This window comes from Falco cherrug, chromosome 1 (genome assembly GCF_023634085.1).
Source record: "Falco cherrug isolate bFalChe1 chromosome 1, bFalChe1.pri, whole genome shotgun sequence".
NCBI lineage: Eukaryota > Metazoa > Chordata > Aves > Falconiformes > Falconidae > Falco > Falco cherrug.
This window is the reverse complement of record NC_073697.1, coordinates 106,729,294-106,749,453: the sequence shown is the minus strand read 5'-3', so window position 1 is coordinate 106,749,453 and position 20,160 is coordinate 106,729,294.

The window sequence follows — 20,160 nt, the reverse complement described above, 5'->3', positions numbered from 1 at the left end:
GAATAATTTATTGCCCTGGATGAATCTTGCTCTCCAGCAGGATGAGTAAGGGCCTCAGAGTGTAAGTGCCCACTCCTGCAGCGTCGATCACAGGCAGCAGCAGGCAGGACTGGGACGGGCTTGAGAGACATCTTGTCCATTCCACTTGCTCCAAGGCAGGAGTCTAACACCTCACACATTTGTCAGAGCTGTCTAATCTGTTCTTAAATACTTCTGTTGACGGAGCTGCCACATTGCCCTTACATGCCCTCTTCCTGCCGTTCATATTGTCACCTGCTCTAGAGTCCTGTAAGACTAACGGTGTTTTTCCTGGGGAATGAGTCGATCCATGATGAGGTATTCAATCCTCTGGTGTGTCAGGAAAGGTCACACTCAATTTATCTGCAAATCCTGCACCGTGATCTCCCCCAGGCTATGAGCTCTCACAGTCCAACCGTGTCCACCATAAGACATCACAGACTGGGCCCCAAATACTCACTTTTGTTTCTCTCCAGATTTTCAAGGCTTTTATAGAGAGGCCAGGAGAGACCATTATGTTCCGGTTTAGACCATTAAAGCAGCAGAGGTAGGGAATTCCCTTCCCTCCTCCTTCCAAAGGCCTTGCACCCAGCCCCTCAATGCAACAGGTTTTCCAAGAGGTTCATGCATTATTAGCAGACCCATCTTTTCGCCAACACCAACTGTCTGCAAGCCAAAAAGGTTAAGAGCCGGGGTTCCCAGTGACAGACCCAGCTTTCAACACAAGCACAGAGCCTGAGGAGACAGCTAGTGTGCTCAGCCACACTCCAGTGTTCAGCAGACCCAGTGTCAGCCCAGGCAGTTACAGAGTGTGGAGAGCTTGGAGATTGATTGTGTTGTCGCCTTTGCCTACCGCTCCTTAGTTGCCAACCAGCAGAACGGATGTCCTGCTTTGCATAATGCTTGTACTGCAAATATTATTAACGTCATATATCACTCGGGAATGCACACAGCTCCCGTTCACAGGGAGCACCAGGGCCAGCCCTATTCAATCTACTTCTATAAACAGAAAAAAGGACCATTTAATAAGCAGGAGGCAGCTGGTGTCTGTATAGGTTAGGGTTTTGTGTTGAATTTTTTTCCCCTTTACAAAAAATAAATACGCTCGGGAAATTTTCTGCTATGGATTTCCATCTTGTCTACCTCTCATAAACTAAGCAGAGTCAAGCATTGGTCAGTACTTGGATGGGAGGTCTCAAGGGAAAACAAAATCCACAGTAGAGGAGGAAGAGAAATACTTGTGACTTGGCTTTTTAAGAACTAATGCTTTTCTTTCTGAGCCAGTCCTTAATCCCCATTGCAGGCAGGGTTAAAAGGGCAATCACAGGTGTAGAAGGTTCCTGCTCCCCATGGAATGTGAAGCAGGGTGGGCTGGCATCTTCAAAGGAACCAAAGGGAGTTAGGAACGAGAATTAAATGACAGTCCAGCATTTCAGCTCCTTTAAGAAAATACCATCCTTGATCATAAAATCTCCTACCTGTCTCACTCCAACCACAGGTATTAACCAAGGGGTAGCTGTTTAATGCTCCACGTAAAAGATGTTCTAGCCTGCTTCTTCCCCTAAATTTAGGCAGCAATTTTGTTTGAATCCAGTAAGTTTGCTCCCCCTACTGAACTGTCCCACATGCTCAATGTATGTTTTCCAACAGTTCCCCACATACTGTTCCTGCACTGCCTGAATTTCCCTAGTGAGTAAAATGATTTCTATGGTCAGTAGCCTGTAAAGCACTCCGAAATCTTTCAGATGAAAGGCCCTCATCAAAAAGTGTATAATAAGATTTCATTATTGTATCATTTATTCTCATTATCGCTAATAGCAGTGGTTGTATAAAATGTTCTTTCTGTGATCAGAACTGACTATCTAGCAAACACCACAGCCCACAGAAGCTAAGGACAAAGAAGGCATCAGGGAACAGGTGTCCAGAGTTCACTCGGCTGTTCTCTGCTCCGCATACATCCTCTCTGCTTCTTTGAAGATTTTAATTAGAAGCCTATGGAACGGTGTTCCAGGACCTGGAAAAGATCCAGAGGTATAAAGGAGAACAGTCAAACTGGGACCCTCCACTCGTCACGGGCGTAAGGCTTTTTAGAACTAAAATGCAGAAAGCACTCAGAAAGGAAGCTGGAGACGAGGCAGTACGGAGGTCTGGGGACACACAGCACGTCCAGCAAGGAAAAGGGGATGGTTTGGATTTGTCAGGCTCTGTTTTCAGCAGGCAGGTCACCCATGAGCAAACAGGCTTGCTATCATCTAGGGTTCAAGGTGTGCTGTGGAGCGGAGGCAGCTTTTCAGTGAGAAACTGAGGGTGTGGGGAAAAGAGGATTCTGAATTTAGCAGCAGTAAAATAGGGCAGAAAGAAAACTGGGCAAGAAAGCATGGAGAGGGAATGCAAAAAGAAAAGAAGGGGGAAAGGGAATGAAAAGCACTGCTAACTCAGGCTGACCAAGGAAGCAGTGTTTGCAGCTGTAGAAATAATTGCCCTAAATAAATATATGAACTACGGATAGGATTTATAAGCAAGAGAGATACAAGAAACAGCTGGCTGAATGGTGTTTGAATGGATAATGGAAAGTATTTACAATGTTGGCAAAGCAACTTGACAGGCAAGAGAAGCCTAGTCATCATTTAGGGCAAGAAATAAAAGAGGTGACAGCTGTAAGATCTCTCACCACCTAGAGAGATTGAGAATGAGGGATTTCTGCACCATTCCTGCTCTTCCTCTGTGTGCCCCAGATGCTGTAACTTCAGTGACTTGTATTCCATTCAGATGCTCATAGCCTTACACATGCCAAACACTGCAGTGACAAAGAAGAGAGCTTCATCCAGGGGCTGGAGAAAACAGATGGGCATTTTGGACCTCTGTCATTCCAGGGCCATGAAGACCAGGAAAATGCAATTAGAGCTGGATTTGATGCTGGAGCCTGGGGACCCTTTAGGCAGTGGCAGTGTTTGGCAATTGTCCAGAATGAATGGAGAAGCCAGTTTTCAGATTGAAGGGGAAGACAGACATGGGACAGTTGAGATTTTACTTCAGATCCAAGGGCACAGATAAGATACAGAGATGAGAGTGGTCCTGTGGTACCCTGTATTTAGTGAGAACAACAGGAAAACCAGTATCCAGTTTCATGAGTTCCTGAAAATTCGTTTTTCATGGACATTAAGTGATAGCAAAAAGTATCAGTTGTGTTGTATTCCAGGTCATGGCTTGCCTCCAAACGAAAGAGGGAACCATGAAGTTTAGGCTTGGGTGATGCAGGAATTTCTTGTCAATTCCTCTTCACCAGAATCACTCAGAGATGACCAAACAAAAAGCACAATATATGTGGCATCCCCACTGTTAGTCCAGATGAGATCTGGTCTTTAGGGACTCAGAGAAAGGGGAGGATGCTCTGCCTACCTATGAGCTGACAGGTATCCTCCTCCCAAGGTGACAGATCCAACCACCCCAATGGAAATTAAAAAAAATACTCTCAAGATCTTGTCAGAGCTGCTCATCAGAACTGCTCTTATTAACAGGCATTACTGAACAGCAGCTACTTTGTCCCTTTGATCATGGCTGGTCCTCGAGTCATGGATGAATTAAATATTTAATAGCCTGTGTGACAGCTCAGGACAGCTGTTGTGTCAAAATGGCTCTGGAAGCCCCCTGTGTACCTCAGAGAAATTCAACAGACACAGGAATGCAGCAATGGTGGGAGTCAGCAGCATCCTTGGCTGGCCTCCAGAGAAGAACTGGAACCACAGGCTCTGCGGTTGGACAAACCATGACCTGGGAGTCAAAAGGATGGATCTGAGCAGAATGGGAGGATATTAACACCAGGATTTATGCTTTTCCAGAATGTACAATCTTTTCTGTGCTGACACGATGCTGACAGAGGGGGTCCTTGCAAGACTTACCCAGGATTTATTCCATCATGTATGTCTACATGTCTACATACAGTCCTGGACCATGAGAGCTCAGGGCCCTGAAAAAAAATTCAGAGGCTGCAAGTCACACAGAAGAGCTAGCATGGTGGCTAATTCCCAACTCTCACATAAAGAAATGCTGCATTGCATGAGCAAGAAAATACACTCTGCTTTGTACATGAAAGTAATAGTCTTGCTTATACACTGCATCCTAACTCTACACCATATGCACTCTGTAGGCTGGATATGTCGTGTTGAACCTTAGACATTGAACCTTGGGGTGCTCAACATTGGAGAAGTCCAAGGAAAGGACTAGCGCAGGTGGAGCTGGGGAGGATTTGTGAATATGATGATCTCCTGAAATCCCTTTGGTACCCTGCTGTTTGACAGCTCTGTGCTTCTGAATATGGTCTTCTGGCTCCCCCTCAAAAATTGAACAAAAGACAGTGACTTTGGTTACAAAATAGTAGCACTTTAATTGCAACAAGGGCCCTGCTAATTTAGCAGAAACCCTTTTAGCTCAGATAACTGCTCTGCTAATGAAATCAGAGCCATCACTACTTCTGGCTCCCCATGGCAAAACCTCTGTCCTTTCCAGGGAGTGAATCTCACCATAGCTTCAGACAGAAGTTTTAATGGGCTTTAGCAGCCTTTGAAAGAAAGTGCTTGAAGGACAAAATAAATCATCTCTCTTACTGTGCTGTCATAAAATCCCCCTTCCCCTTAATATTCTTCCTGCATCACCTTCTAGTTCTGCCTCCTCCTCTCTTGTAAAGCTTAGACTTAACCTGAAAAGCAGATCTAGCCCAAGGGGAATAAAATGACCCCCCAAATTTTCCATTCCTCAGGTCCAGGATTTGGGAGAGCAGAACAGCACTACAACTCTAATCAACAAAGTCATCTTTCCTAATGCAAAGGGGAAATTGCCATGACAGCTCTCCACAGGGAACATTTAGGGAAACCAGCTCCCTCTCCTCCTAATGCTGCCAGCTGCTTTGGTGGGATACTCTGTGGGTTATTTTGAATTGGCTTTGGCAAAGGTGTCAGTTTTCTATGACTGGGGGAATTGCCAGCCAGCACAAGGGCAGCATAAAGAGCTGTATAACACTGCTCTGCAGAGGTCATCTCCAGGACAAGTCCTTGGAAAGATCTAGCTGGGACAGTTCCTAGACCTCAGGTACTGCAAGGCATAGGAAAATCTGTGGATAACCATTGTGGTTCATGACAGACTGTAAGAAAGACAAGAATAAGGCAGCAAAGACACCTCTGTATCCCAGCTTTCCTTCCAGCACCAACAACAGAGTTAAACGGGATCCCAAGTGTTGGCTCGTATTTCCAAACACTTTCTAAGCATTGCTAAGAACAAGTGCTTCAGGGCTTGGCTGTATTTATGCTTTTGCTTGTCTTTAATAAAAGCTGCATTTATAATGCATGATTAATTATTTTGCACAAGTCTCCCTTTTATGGGAACCTGTGAAATGTAAGTGATTTTTAATACCACCTCACAGACATTGCTCCTTCTTCCCACCCCCATTACCATTAATCCATGTTGTAGAAAGATGTAACATTTGTCACTGGTTTATTATGAAGTGCAATGTTGCGAGTTATTTATGAGTTTGCTATTTATTGAAGTATTTGCGGGTAGTTTTAGCACTTCAACTCTAGGGTGAGAATCAGCCACGTTTCACCCAATGCCTGGCAGAACTTCCTGCTGTTTAACCACTTCATTCCCACTCTCTGGCTGTGCCTTACAGCATGTCACCCAGGGATGTGTTTTAGGGCAGCCTCTCAGCCTTGTCATTTCCAAGGGACTGACAAGTAAGCTCAATCAGATCTTCTTCTCATTAGATGGAAGGTGATGTGTGGAAAGGACCCAGAAGCAATGGGCAGAAAGCAGAAAGGAACTAAGACATTACTGAATTCTGAGCACTGGAAAGACGGCACTCTGGGGGTCTCACAGCATAGGAGTGAAGAAACTGGTCAGACCACAGTTCAAGCTGGTCCACTATTCGATGCCTAACAACAGATACCCAACAAATAGCATTAGAACAGGACAAACACATACCAGTCCTTCTCCAGAGTATTTCTCCTGCTCCTAGTGACCTGCCACACAGGAACTTTCCTGGTGAGATCTTTATTCCTTGACTGTGTCCAATCTCTCCTCAAATCTGCATAGGCTTATTTGCATCCCAACATCCTGATGGCAAGAGGACCTAGCTTAAATTACTTATTGCCTAACAAGTATTTCCTTTTGCTTCATTTGAACCTGCCATCACCTCTCTTCAGTTGATGCTTCCTTGTGTATCTGAAGCTTCCTCTGCACTGCAAGTCCAACAGAACAACCCCTGTCTCTGTTGCACTTCCAGCCTGCAAGAAAAAAGCTGGTACATATGCCAAACAGAGAGAATGGGAGGTCATGGCATGGCAATTAGGTGAGGAGGGTAACAAACAGCAGCCAAGAAAAGCATCTGTAAGCCTCAGTGCTCCTGCCACCCACAGAATGATTGTTTCCAAGCCCATGCTCTGCTCTACCTTGCACCTAATTGCAAGAGCCCCTAAAATATGCTAAGCCAAGCATCTCATGCATAACTGGGATCTCTGTTTGTGGCTAGCACAAACCAGGAGATCATGAGGACAGGAAACCTCAAGTGGTTTGCGCAGAACAACTCCCAGCAGAACATCAGTGTCACCACCGCAGAGGCCCTGGCAGTTGTGCTGCGTTCACCTCTTTGGCCGGGAGCAGTACAACAGGGGTGGAAGCAAATTTAAGGCATAAACCTGGAATAAAATTGCTCTACAGCAGTTTGTCCCCATGTTTGAAAGCATGCTCTGAATTCAACCAGCTGTGAACACAATCCAGTTGCGGGGTTCCTTTGGTTATAGTAGCTGGACACCATGTTTCAGCTATTGCTTTTTAAAAATTCATAGTAGTCTTGATTTGCTACAAGTTAACCTGCTCACCTGATCATAATCGTAACCTATGTTGCTCTTCTGAGCTTCCTACTTCCAGCACGTAAATGAAAGGTGCAAGATCCCGAGCACTTACCTTGCCCCAGCCAGTCCCATGAGAGCAGACGTCAGCAAGAACAACCACAAATTTACTGCTGAGACCTTGTGAAAATCTGTCTTCTTCTCTGAACGTGCCCTGCTGTCTATCAGTCACCCATTTGACCTTAGCATTCAAGAATTAACATTTTAGGAAAGTGGACATACAATGCAATAAAAAACAACGGTGGTCATTGCTTCTTATCAACAGGCCAAATTGTACATCACTATAGCTATATAGCAAATAACTGCTGCAGCCAGAACAGCTAGTCCTAGGTCAGTCCCTGCTTTTTCCCCTCTACATTACACCCTGTTTCAATAAGGGAAAACAGAGAACTGGAGCCAGTGTACAGTGCTACATCTGTCCATGAAGGAACAGAAATGAATTTCCTCCATTTAAAGGTGCGGAAAATTAAATACATTGAAGTGTTACACTGTGGCATTTAGACTTGCAAGCTGTGGAAACTTAACCAATCGGTTAAGTTGCATTATCCAAACCATACTCATCATCTACAGAAACGCTCCTAGTCCATGGCAAACGCGGAACAAACACACATTACTCCACGACGAACAGAAGAAATTCATCAAAGCTCAGACTGCCAACAAAGCAGGCTAAGCAAAGAGAACCCCTGCCTAGGACTGATTGCTCAAAAGACGGCTGTTAACTTACAGACCTAACTCACAGACAGATTATGAGCTGAAGTTGTCAGTCACACAGCTGACTGTGCTCAGACAGAGGGATTTGAGCAGAAAACTCCACAGAAAGCAGAATATTGCCTTTACTGAGCTCAGTGAGAAGGCTTCTGCTTTTACATTTGCTTTTTATCAACTGCAGCTACCTAAGCAGTCAGTTTTCAGCACCTGAATGTCTTGCTGAAAACTGTTTACAACACTTAGCACTTTGTGCTGAGATCATTTGCTAAAATGAAAGCCTGTATTTTATTAAAAAGAGCAGACACTTTGCAGCACACTTTTATTTCGCTCTAACACCAGGCACTCTCTGACACTAGCAGGATACAGAGATGCAGTACTGGTATGTAGTTTGCTGCAGGTAGAGCATTTGAAGGGTGTGAATTAGAGGGCCATGAAGTCTATTCAAAAGGTTTAGTAGCCATCAGCAGGTGGATCTGAATGCATTTCCTCTCATTCTATACACTTCTGTTCTAATCCTGCTGCGTCTCTGAGTGCTTCTGTTGTGTTAGTTAAATTTCTCTACAACACCTTTTCCAGCAGGACTTGCTATTCCACCAAAACAAGCCAAGTTGATTTTGATAAAAATTCTGTGTTTTAAGGGAAGTCTGCTGATTGGAAGCATTTTGTAAAAATCAAAACAAATCTGGGAACTTTGACATTTGGCTTCAAACTACCTTTTATTATAAATAACTCGGGGGAGGGGGGGAGGCGGGAGGACCCACACTCCTACTGCATTTGTCAGAGCAAAGCACAGTCACCTGTGATTTCTGAACACTAAATGTTCTGAAATGCTGTGGCAGAAGTCTTTTAACTAGCTTGCAGCCAACCTGTTCCCACCTGATCCAGCTGGCTCCTAGACCCCCTTCAGTGGGTCAAACAACATAAAACCTTCACTCACTAGCATTTTATCCTGTGCCATGCACTAAGCCTGATTCTGCTAATGTGAAGTCAAAGTAATTTCAAAGTCATCAGAGCTAGTACAGATCTACTGAGGCATGAATGAAGAAAGATGTTTGATTCAGACTCTGCAGTTGCATGGCCTCCAGCTGGGGCTGAGTAAAGCAAGTTTTCCACAGTAAAAGTGAGGACCAGCTTCTCTGCATCAAAAGATGGGTGTCAGTCCTGCTTCCACTCTTCCAACCCAGCCACTTTTTCTTTCACACTGTGCCTCAGTTTCCCTCTCTGCAAATCAGCTCACTAACCCTAACGGTTAAGCATTGCTACAGCTCCCTGGTGTGGCTGAGGCCCAGAGCCAAACTGCAGGCTCCAGGGCCTCTTGCCCTGTTTCTCCAGAGAGCCAAAGTGGAGAGGCACAGCAGGATGCCCGGCAGACACATTAGAGTCCTATGAGATCTATTCTCCAGCCAAGGACAACCCGGTGGTTGTCAGGAGCTGGTCAGAGTGGGGTGAACAGCTTTTCGAAGAACAAACAGGATAATAAAGCCACCGTAATGCCTACAGAGGAACACAATCTGACCTTATCTATATGCAAATTGTGATGCCTTCTTCCTCCTCTTTGAGGGCAGGTGAGCTGACTATAATGTGCCTGATAACAGCAACGCATTTGCATTTCACCAGATGCTGTTAGGAACTTCTCTCTGCTTTGTTCAGTGACTTAAACTGTATGTAACAACAAAAAAAAAAAAATTCCCTTCTGATTAGAAAGCAGCTCCATTTGGCTGCCACCTGTTACAGAATCACCAGAGCCTCCGGAAACTTTCAGACACAAGCTCCCACACCCTTTGTCAGCAGCGTTTGCCTCCTTGTTCTCTGTCATCAGGCTGTATTGGCATGGAAACCAGCCTCTGGTGCTGAGGAATCCATCTGTTCCTGCCGTTTTCTCCTCACCTGAAGTCAGGCAGTCCTACTTACAATGTTTTAGGTGCCTGTGAGTTGAAAGGACCTAAGAAGTTAGAGGCTGAGAGAAAAAATAAAGTCAAAGTGAACAGCAGGTGTTCTTCCATCACTCAGCAAGCTCAGGATGGCTCCCTACAGAAGGAGACCTCAAGCATCCCAAAAGCAGTGTGCCACACCATTTTTCTTTGCAAAATTAGAGGTGAAATACAGCAGGAACTCAGCCCACACAAATTACTGTATTCTCCAAGGTTTTGCAGAAACCAATATGTTCATATAGGCATACACACACCAACACAGAGTAAAATCCACTTTTATGTATAAATCTACATCACTTCCTTGTCCACCACCTCTTTCCCAGTTTCTCTGAGGCTACTCCAACTCCTACTGAGTACCAGTTATCCTGTCCCAAGTGCTCCCAGCAGTGTAATAATGCTTGCTCCTATCTCAACCAGTCTTCAATTAGATGAAGTTTGGATCAGTCTGCAATTAGATGAAATTTGGATGAATTTCGAAATCTGAGGCATTCTGCTCCTCTACAGTATGACAGTAGTCTTAACACACCAGCCCCCAGCTTTCAGGGGAAGAAAGTAAAGAAGAAGAGTAGTTCTATTTTTAAACGGAAAAAATGAACATCATGTTTTTATGCAAATAGCTTTAAACTTTGGGTAGGGGCAAGAAAGAAAATGGGGGAAGAAATCCATTTAAAAACCTTTCTGCTTCTATTCTTTTCTCCTTTATGTTTTCAGTGTGGCTTTAGTGGCTCTTTAAAGATGTACTACAAAGCTTTTAATAAAAGCCAGAATGAAAGGCAGAATCCTCTTTAAGATCCTAAATCAGTCTTGCAATACATGTCTAGACTCACACGTTACTAATACATTAACTTTTTAGAAGTGAGATATTGTAACACTTGGTAATCCCTTCAGCTTCAGCTAAATTCCCTGTCAAGGAGGCTGTGTGTTTCTGTTTAGATGGGAAGCAGCAACATTAACAATGACCCCTTCCAAAGAACATTTAATAGGCAAGTAGATCACTCCAAGTACTTTTCATTTCTGCCTCTCACTCATGTAGTAGTCCTTTCTACCACTCTATGAGCATTCAGAGTATGATTGCTTTGCATCATGCAACTGCTGCACTCACTGAACAAAACACACAGGAGTTTGGTCCTAGTGCTGGAAGCAACGTGCTGGTTTTGGCATGGATCCCACCAAATCCAGGGTTACACTTTTGCAGCAACAGCTATTCCATCTTCACCCAGCAGTAGCAATTTCCTCTGGTCACAACTACCCGGTTTCTCTTTTCCAGGAATTCAATTTGCAATGCTGCTGGCTTTCAAAAATGTGAGTCCATGTAAGCTTTTATCAGCCACAGTAAGCATATTCTCCTATAATTTGCATTTTTGAGATATATTATAGTTTCTAGTTTGCTTCCAGGCCTATATGTGGCATCTACAAATTGTCTATTGAGAAAAGGTGATAAGCAGTGTTTAAATGAAGTGTGGATTTTACTTTTTTTCTTAAAAAGACCCAGTTTTTCTCAGTCACAAGCAGTAGCTGTACTGCATCTGTTTTCAGTGGAGATGCTAACCCACTAATTCTTTTGCTGGGGAATGCCAAGGGCAAAACAACAGGTCACTGAAAAAATACCTGGTTTTCTGGAGCTACAGAAAGAAACTGGTTTTGAACTTGGATCCCCTGAGAACCCAGCTCTGTACCCGGGCTCTCCACTTCCCATACAACCACAGGCAAATCACTTCATCTCACCAAACTCCAGTTACCCAGCTGTGAAGCAAGGATAAGAAGAGCTTTGTTCATCCAGGCCCTTGTTTGACTTTCCTGTGCAGACTGCAAACCCTGTGGGGCACGGACTCTTGCTCTTCCCATGTATGTAGAACAGCTTTGTTTTTTTAAATAACCACCAAATGCACTGCAAGAATCCAAAAGCCCCAAAGACCTAAAGAGAGGCACCTGGAAGTACAACAGAGCAAGTGTGTTGCTCTCCTGTGCTGCCTGCAGCCTTTCGATGCAGAGTCAACTTCTAAGCTACACAATACTGCAAGCAACTGCCCCAGCAGTCACAAACCTCAGGAGGCTCAGGCAGGCTGCAGCTAAATTTAGATCCTCTGTTCCATGCTTCAGCTGGGGTTTTCACAGATTGATTTTCTTTCTCCATTGCAGTCAAGGCTGCTCAGAGGGATCCCTTGTTTCTCTAGTTAGTTATTACCCTCCTGCAGGGAAAAGGGGCCCTGTTTGCACTAGGAACACCAGACAAGCTGTTCTGAGCAAAACGGTGAACGCAGAGTCCCTTCATCAAAGTATCAAGGCTAGAAACACCCCTGCATGACAGTGACAATGAGGAACCACATGAAACTGTCACTTCTGCTGCCACCACTGAGACAGCCTCCATGCAGAGCAAGGGAAAGAGCCTGAGAAAGCAGAAATCCTGATGCAGCAGTGGGAGAACTCCTCACGTGCTCTGGGGCACTTTTCGACAAATCCAGCTGTCTCCCTTCCCCAAGGTCACACAAGCCATTCCTAACCCACACACATGCGCAACCCCATCCACTCCTCAAGGTTTGCCTGCAGCATCACTTTTTGTAGGACTCAAAATTATCAAACCAAAGACTTGTCCCTTGCCAGATCAAAAAAAGCTCAATGAAACCGAAACATCTTTGCCCTGGGGCCACTTGATGCTTGCTTTAACTGCATCACTCCATTAAGGATAATACGATTTAAGTCTGAATGTCTGGTTTGCATTAAGATTAATAGCAGTTGGTTAGCCATATTCCTTGGATATTAACAGCAGAGCTTTTTCCCGGTGATTTCTCATTGCTCCTAACAAGATGAAGGACTCCAGTCTCAGCAAGCAGAAAACTAAGTTTGACTATTACTAGCAATTAAATGGTCAAAAAGAAGAAAAGATAACGCTGCATCACTGTCAAGCAGCCAGATACCAATTAGATATATTGCTTTTCAGGATCCGCATGTGCACCACTTTATCCAGGTTTCAACCTAAGCTGCGAAACATTTCAAATACAATTAAAACACCATAAGCAATCATGTGTGAATATTCCTGAATGCAGCTACTAAATAAGAAACGACGACAGATCAGCAAGGGAAGAAATCATAGTTTAATCTAACCTGTAATGAGTGTTTATTAATTAAACGATTACCCCAGTTTAGAACTAGCCACTTGTTACAGACTCGAACTATATCACAGCTTTTTCCATGTTGAATCCAAGGCTCAATGGAGATAGTGTTCAACAGGTTTACGGGCAGTGAAAATGAGATACGCTTACAGACTGAACACACCTGATCCTGCTAGACCATCCTGTGTCGACTAAACGATCTCACAGAAGGCCACTGACATATACCGGAAACTGGGGCTGCAAACCAAGGAGTCATTGTAAAAAATGTGGTTAATATCAGAGCACAGAAGTGAAACAGCTTCATCCAGCCCCACAATTGCTGCAGAACAGAAAGAAGCAATTAAGGAAGCACTCCCGGGAGGAAGAAGAGTGGCTGTCTCTGAGAGAAAACCAAGGGAGCCAAGGTCTCATGGGTTGCTGGTGACAGGTTCAAGGTGCTCAGGCTGGGAAGGCAGAGTAGGGCAGGAACTAGTGGGTGGAAGCTGGGCACATTCACTGTGAAATACAGTGAAAAATGTTAACCAGTCAAGGTCACCATCAGCACAAGCTGGTTTTGCTATTCCCTGTAGCCTTTAAATCAAGGCTAGACACCCTCATGAAAGAGATGCAGCCACCAGGGTAACATTCTATGCTGTTACAGGAGGTTTGACAAGCTGGCCCCCCAGCTTTCCTTCTGCTGGAGCACTGCCAGCAGGGCACAGCACCAGGGCAGCCTCCCCCTGCCCACCAAGCTCCTGACTAGAAGAGCTGGTAGCCCACATTAAACAGTAGCAGTCAAACATCTCTGAGCACACGCTTACAGCCCTGAGATAACCAGGGTGGCTGCCTTTGCCCTCAGACCTATAAGCTGGAGGTCCTACTCAGATGGAGTTGATTAGCTTCAATTTATCTGCAACAATGCCACAAGCAAAGGAGCACAGCAATGGCTCCAGCAGGTCTGGCCAGCTCCAGATCCTGCTCTCTAATCATAGCCATGAGCATAGGCCTGGGAGAGGATATATGGTAGCACTTAACTTTGTATTAGAGTGGATAAGGGCTGAATTGGAAAAGGGCTAATTTTACATCCAAACGCTGCAGTGATAGGGGAGGAATTTAACTGAAGAGAAAGGGCAGTGTTCACCCACCTTTCACCCTCTTCTAATATGCTCTGTCTTCCAAGACAACTAATTCTGTTCTCTCAGGGATAAGTCAACATCTCGCTCAGCTATTTTTTCTCCTTCTCAGCTGACAGGGTAGACACCTATATTTGCAGCTAGTTCCCCTAGCAGTCTGAAATTCACTCATTACCGAATCCTTAGGTCTTGGACTCCGCTGCCTGCTTCTTCAGAGGGAACCCTGTCGCTCCTCCCTCAGGGCCTCTGACCTGACACACATTCCTTCTTATTGAAGCTCACTTCATTAACTGAGCGGTACCTAACTCTCACTTTATTGCTTCCGTCTTTGCTTCTTTGGGTTTAAGGTTTTCTAATGCTAAGGGTTTTATCAAAGCAGATAGTCTGCAGCTGACGTTAGTGCTGCAACAAAACAGTCTACTAATTGCTCAGCCATCTGGAATTAAGCTTCCGGTCTCAGACCTGCACAACAGTGCCTCTGCACAAGGCAAAGTCAGTTCCTTTGTGTCATTGTCTTGACATTGGCCTGCAGTCTGAGACTGAGGTGCTCAGTCCCGTCCTCTGTTGATGGAAGAAAGGTAGAAGGGAGACACATCTCATTTGCATGAGTAACCACCCACCATGCCAGGCCAAATATTTTCATTGTTTTCATTAGAAGATTAATTTGTGCTTGGAAAGAAAAGATTAAAGTGAGTTGTCTTCACTGCACAGACAGAGAAGGAGGAAAATTACACTTTCTGTGTCTTCAACAATGGATTCACCCTCCTCATATCCCAGTGCTATACCACTAACTCATGGTACTTGGACACAAACAGGACACCCTGGGATAACAAACAGTCCCAGATAGACTCCTTCTGCAATATATCACAACTCAATGGATTGTTTTCCACTCAGATTTGTCTCCCAAAAGGAAAGTAGCTAAAATATAATATTCTGGGGCATTTTTTCCATTTAAAGAATAAATAGATGATTTATAGGGGGGGGGGGGGGGGGGGGAGCGGGAGCAGGAGGGGAAAGTCTGGAAGGGCACTAGTTTCTTTTTACAGTTCATCCAGGGACCTCATCAAGCATCGATGTTAGTGAAGGCATTGTGGCTGCTCTAGCTCCCACCAGTCCTGTAGTATGGCAGGAACCCAGAGCCACTTCCAGGCCACTCCAGCACAAGGGAGTCACTTTGGGGTTCATGTAAGTTTCCTTTATCCTGTCAAGCAAGTGGGCTGTGTACGCAGTTGGCAAAATCCCTGTCTCCATCACCTACTTCAGAAAGGTAAAATACAGACACGTGGAGGATCTGAAATCAGCTTGCTTGTGTTTAGCTCTAGCCATCAGGGAGGTCTACCCACATATATTTTCCCTTTGTTTCCCCTATTTTGTCAAAGCACAGTCCCAGCACCTACATGCTACCCACAAGGATGCTCCAAACCATAAACTGATCTCATCCACCATGACAAAGGTTGTTAAGCCTCTGTGTCTCTTCCTAGTGGGAAAAATAGCTAACTGTGCATTTATTTTAAAACAAATTTTTTTGGTAGGTAGGTATATCAGATGAGATCCAAGAGACACTCCTACCACTCAGCCCAGAAGGTGGAGAAGTTTGCATCAATCTTGGTCATGGGGGAATTCATCATAAACTCCATCTTGTGACATGAGCTACAAGAAGTTTCACCCCAAGACCAGCACTGCATGTGATACTGTGACCCTTAGCCTTAATGTGCATATTAACGCATCCCGCATGCCTTTGTAAAAGGCTACTAAGTAGTAAAGCACATCTGAAACTGCTGTACAGCAAGAAACAGACATTTGCGGGTACGTGACTTGCAATGCATTCTAATAATCCCATAATTATAGCTACAATCCACTCACCCTGCCAGAGAAAAGAGGTGAAATTGTTTAAGATAATTCTCTCCCTGATGATCCTTGCAGCTACCATAAGGTGATACCACAACAGAGCTCCTAAAGCCAGCAGAAGAACGTAGGGGCACTCAGGAATAGCTGTTTGTGTTCACTAACAACCAACAAATCACCAAGCTCAAGCAAGGGACAGACACCCAGTAATGAGACCTCCAACGGTACAGTGCTGTCAGGGGATCACCCTCTGAACTGGGTCCTCAACCTAGACATCTCTTTGGAAAACAGAAAGTCAGAGCTTAGTATGAGCTTCTAGGAAATACATTTATTACCAGTTCTTTTCCTCGGTCTTCTATTTTCCTTCTTGCTGCAGTCTCAGTATTGCAGAGAGGAATGTAAAAAAACTTTACTTTACTGGAAAAGGATGCTTTGTCCTTTTCCCAGTGACTGCAGCCAGCACAAAGAAATGCAAAGCCCAAACAAACCTTCTGGGCAGCCTCAACCCAAGGCCAGTTTGGGATGTTCAAGAGTCAGAAGATGTTCTCCATGAAGGGAGTAATATCAGTCCGGGGGTAGACAGGATCAAATAGCAGGACATGGACTTCTCTCTAAGTCTATACTTACCCATACTTTGAAAGTACAAAGAACAGCAAGCTACACTCTGTATTGGCAGAGCGAACAGACAGACATCTGTACTGCAGTGTGAAATGCAGAAGCTGAATGTTAACACACACATCATTTGGACACTGAGGGGACAAGCGCTTCAGCCTGGCTCATCAGAAGGTTCTTAAAAGCTAAAATCTGCTTTGCATGAGTATAGACAGGGTGTCTCTATTGCACAGTCTCCTCTGGTGCCAAAGGACCATAGCCACATCTCAGGGTCTCCCTGAAAGTGTTAGATGTGTCGTACATACCCCAGATGTGAGTTCAGGCAACAGCAAAAGATCAGGACTGATGTGAACTTAAACTTGATTCAAATCACATGGGAAGTCAGCCTAGAAAGTAGAGAGGGAGAAAACTACAGAGCTGATGAACTCCAGGTAGCTTGTGTTGCTAAGACGACACATTACAGCATCCTTTAGTTGGAATTTCCTATGTGATGAAGGGCTCCATGCCCAGGAACATCACTTTACTACAGCTCAGCCCAAAGGGGATGAAGATACCAATAACCAAGTTCAGGTCATCATCTGGCAAGCTGGAGCAGAATCTCCCAGGCAAATGGACACAACAGAACAAGCCTTCAGATGGCACCAAACCCAATCACAAGTATGGGTTTGTTACAGTCCCTCTGCTAGATGGCTTCAGAGCAGGATTTAGCAATATTACCTCTTTAACAGTGCTGAAGGTCATGAGTCCAATCCTCAACACCTTGGTTATCCCACCTGGAGATAGGATAGAGATGATGATAGGAGAAGGGGTGTGAAAAGGCAGCATTGGCCAGATGGTGGGGTGGTTCTATGTGACATTTCTACTGGCACAGCAAACTGTGAATCTGTAAAGCTTCTTCCACCTGCTTAGTGGCTATACGCAGCTGGTTATTAATGCTGCTGCCAGATCAGCTTCTCAGAGGATTTGCTTATCTCCTGCAGTGGATGCTTTGTGAAAGGCTGACAGCTTTTAGGATTGCTACTGGAGACTTCCAGGAGGAAGAGCAAAGGTAGAATCAGAATAAGCTATTTCCCTGTTCATACAGTAGCCTCAGTTCTTTGCCGTCAGAAGCAAGAGTCTATGGATTGATGGACACCACACCACCCCATTCCTCCCCGGGAACACACCACATCTATGACCAAAGTCTGCCTCACCTCCTCAGGCTGGGGCCAATGTGCTCTTGGCTGAAAAGAGAAGCACTGGGGGACAGTGCTTCTGTGTGGAAGAAGTCAACCTTGAGGAAATGTAGCAAAGCTCGTCTCCTGCCTGACCCTCAGGGTGCAGTGGGTCTGGGCTCTTTCAGCTCAATCACTGCTGGGTCACGTTGCTGGTCTGCAATAGTGCCTAGCAGCCATGGACAGGGGCTGGACGCCTCAGGGGCTGTACAAACACAAAAAACAGGGAACTCTCCAAGCTGTTGGCTGCCAAACTCAGACTTACGACTCCAAGCAGAAGACTATTGTCAGCTTTTCCTGGGCTTAGTTGGGATTGATGCTACAGATCACTCCCACTCCACCTCACACTGAGACTGTATTTCAGCACAGAGGCTTTGCCAGCCAAACGGCATGAGGACTTCATCCCTACCAGTTCTGTCTCTCTCCCATATGCCTCCTAATCACTAACTTGCACAAGCAAAGAGAACTCAGCAAACCTGTGGGCTATAGGTGCCTGCAAGGTGCTCTGGAACTTGCCAGCTGCTGGGGTGTGGGGGTTCCCCCATAAATGTCTTTAAAAAATAGTTTTAATGAGGGAAAGCACACTCAGCATTCACAAAGTCCAGTATTTTTGTGTTATTGGTTCCTATTTCATCTATCTATCTGGGGAAAAAAAGAAGCCCTCTCTTGTGAACTCTTTCCAGGACTGACTCAGCAACTTAATTTTTATGCTGGCTACTTTTTTGCTTCTCTTCTCTTTACTGCTAATTTTTTAAATTTTCCACTTAAAATGCCTTATTGGCATGTTATGTCTGCCCAGCCTTAAGCAGATTTTTCTTGTCTTTGACATTTATCTCATTCTCTCTTCACTTTTTTTTTTAATTAAAAAACAGCTTTGAATTAGTTCACTGAAGCATTCTTTTCCCCATCTTCCCCTCCCCTCAGAGAGCTCCTCCCACTCTAATCCTGCTGGACCCTTCTGCGATCTCAGCACTTTGCCATCACAAGAGCAAGCCTTTAGCATGGAAAAGCTGATCCAGATTCACCCCTGGATGTCCACTGCTGACTGACTTCCAAGCAGATGCTAGCAACACATTGGTGTCTTACACTGGTTGCTCCCAGAGAAACCCTGGTTTGGCTATGAACTTGCCCAGGTCTTGTCCCAGAGGGAGTGGTAGTTGTAGTGTGTTTGAATAAACCCCTTCACCATGCCACAAAATGATCATGTCATGCTTTTAAGGCACTTTTACCTCTGCAGGATTAGACAGGATCAGACCCTCTACACTTTGCAGAGGAACAATTTTAACAGAAGGTATGAGCCTTTCGGCTTCCACTACCCATTCTGCTCTGGCATAGCCTTTTAGATGACAGGGGGGAAAGGAAAGAAATCATTGTCAAGATGGCTCACTTGGCATTTGCTAAGATCCTAATGAGATCCAGTTTCACACCTACTCTGACATGGCCTTAAGCGCTGCTGCAGAGACTGTTTGCCTTATGATAACATGTGCAAGCCAAGATGCCAGTAGCCTACAAATCAAACTGGCACAAATCTGGGTAATGATACTGATTTCAAGTGAGTTGCTCCCTGTTCACATTAGAATGAGTCAGCTCACAATGTGACGTTTTAAATTTTCCAGGTAGTTACAGAAAAACGAAGAAAGAATCCACATTGCTAATCGCTTTGTTTGCCTAATTCTGGATTGCTGTAGAGACCCACTAGATCTTGGGGAAGGAAGGAACAAAGGGTTACATTGCTCGTTTACCAACTGAAGTATCAGTGGCGGTCCTTCACTTGTTCCCACTCTTTAAATAGTTCCTGTTTAGCAGTAATAATATTTTTCAGCTCTGTTTAACACTAGCAGGATCATGCTTGTATTGAGATCACAGAAGTGACTGCAGTGTGTCAGAGAGGGAGACCCATACTGGTATTTATTGTTTGTCGTGTGTACCTGTATCACCCCAGCCACAGCAGCAGAAAAAGCCACATAGACTAAAACTGATCCTGCTTTTCCAAAAGAACACTGTAATCCTACTGCTGCTGCAGTGAGGCTATTACTACTCGAACACAGGAACAGAAAAACATACAAGCATAAAGAGCAGCTGGGTCAGCCCAAACACCTGTGTAGCTGTCTCTGACAGCAGCCAAAAATAGATACCTAGGAAAAGCACAAGAATTAATAGCACACATAGAATCTTTTTTCAGACAGTCTCTCATACTCCAACCTTTGTGTCCCAGGGACATTCAGAGTTGGACAGTGCTTCCATGTACTTAGTAGCCCTAAACAGATTTCTCTTCCATTAATCAGTCTAGCATCCCCTTGATATTGTATAAACCACCGTGCAGCAAGGAGTTCCTCAGCTGAACTACCACTGCAAGCACCAGCCTCCTTTTGTTGTTCCTGCCACCTATAATGGGATGCTTCACCTGGTGCTTTCTAATTCTTGTGCTGGAAGCGTTAATGCACAGCCAACCCCTGTCCATCTTCTGCAGGCCTCTCATAGACCTTTCTCAGGCAAGCCTGCAACGAGTACTTTCAGACAGAAGAGTCAGAGCTACCTACCCACCCCTTGCCCAGAGGTTATTACAGACTTCTGATCACTTGTCACCCCCCTCTGAACCTCTCCCAGTTATCCTAGTTCCTTTATGAAATGGGAAGACTAGAACCGCGCAATGCAGGTGGGCTGCCAAAATTAACTTACTTAGCAGTAGTTCCCACGTTCAGGCTGTATAG